The sequence below is a fragment of the Arachis stenosperma genome, chromosome 2, assembly GCF_014773155.1.
Source record: "Arachis stenosperma cultivar V10309 chromosome 2, arast.V10309.gnm1.PFL2, whole genome shotgun sequence".
NCBI classification, from domain to species: Eukaryota; Viridiplantae; Streptophyta; class Magnoliopsida; order Fabales; family Fabaceae; genus Arachis; species Arachis stenosperma.
Window position 1 is genome coordinate 37,572,642 of NC_080378.1, and position 1,585 is coordinate 37,574,226.

Sequence of the window (1,585 nt, forward strand, 5' to 3'; positions counted from 1 at the left end):
TCTTTTTCAAAAATCATATCTTTTTCATTTTTTTTCTATTTTTTGAAATTGTTAAAAATCTTTTTCAAAATAATTTCAAAATCTTTTTCTTATCTTTATATCAAATTTTCAAAAATTAGCTAACAATTAATGTGATTGATTCAAAAATTTGAAGTTTGTTACTTTCTTGTTAAGAAAGGTTCAATCTTTAAATTCTAGAATCATATCTTGAAGTTACTTGTTAGTTAAGTAATTAATTTTAATTTTAAAAATTAAATCTTTTTCAAACATATCTTATCTAACTTCTTATCTTCTTATCTTTTCAAATTTGATTTTAATATCTTTTTCAACTAACTCTTTGACTTTGTGTTTGTTTCTTATCTTTTTCAAAACCACCTAACTACTTTTTCCTCTCTAATTTTCGAAAATATCTCATCTCTTTTTCAAAAACTCTTTTTGTTTTAAATTTTAATTTTGATTATATCTTATCTTTAATTTTCGAAAATCACTAACTCCTTTTCAAATTTATTTTCGAATTTCTCCCTCTCTCATCTCTTTTTATTTATTTAATTATTTACTAACACTTCTCTTCATCTCTTATCACCTCCCCTATCATTACTCTTTATATAGACTATTCATTCTTCTTCACTCTTCTCCCCTTTCTTCTTCTACTAACATAAAGGAATCTCTATACTGTGACATAAAGGATTCCTCTTCTTTTCTTATTTTCTTCTCTTTCATATGAGCAGGAACAAGGACAAGAGCACTATTGTTGAAGCTAATCCTGAACCTGAAAGGACTCTGAAGAGGAAACTAAGAGAAGCTAAATTACAACAATCCAGAAGTAACCTTTCAGAAATTTTTGAACAAGAGAAGGAGATGGCAGCCGAACCCAATAATGATAATGCAAGGAGGATGCTTGGTGATTTTACTAAGCCCACGTCCAAATTTGATGGAAGAAGCATCTCCATTCCTGCCATTGGAGCCAACAATTTTGAGCTTAAGCCTCAACTAGTTGCTTTAATGCAACAGAACTGCAAGTTTTATGGACTTCCATCTGAAGATCCTTACCAGTTTTTAACTGAGTTCTTGCAGATTTGTGAGACTGTTAAGACGAATGGAGTTGATCCTGAAGTCTACAGACTCATGCTTTTCCCTTTTGCTGTAAGAGACAGAGCTAGAATATGGTTGGATTCACAACCTAAGGATAGCCTGGACTCCTGGGATAAGCTGGTCACGGCTTTCTTGGATAAATTCTTTCCTCCTCAAAAGCTGAGCAAGCTTAGAGTGGATGTTCAGACCTTTAAACAAAAAGATGGTGAATCTCTCTATGAAGCTTGGGAAAGATACAAGCAGTTGACCAAAAGGTGTCCATCTGACATGTTTTCAGAATGGACTATATTAGATATATTCTATTATGGTCTATCTGAGTTTTCGAAAATGTCATTGGACCATTCTGCAGGTGGATCTATTCACCTAAAGAAAACGCCTGCAGAAGCTCAAGAACTTATTGACATGGTTGCAAATAACCAATTCATGTACACTTCTGAGAGGAATTCCGTGAATAATGGGATGCCTCAGAAGAAAGGAGTTCTTGAAATTGATG

At 32.4% G+C, this 1,585-nt stretch overlaps 1 non-coding gene across 1 annotated transcript; it reads right to left on the minus strand.

The window, feature by feature from the left end:
* Nucleotides 1-1,257: 1,257 nt before the first annotated feature.
* LOC130964557 (small nucleolar RNA R71) lies at nucleotides 1,258-1,361 on the minus strand. The gene has a single exon (XR_009080646.1). It is a non-coding gene; the product is annotated as a small nucleolar RNA R71 (small nucleolar RNA).
* Between the last annotated feature and the right edge of the window lie 224 nt (nucleotides 1,362-1,585).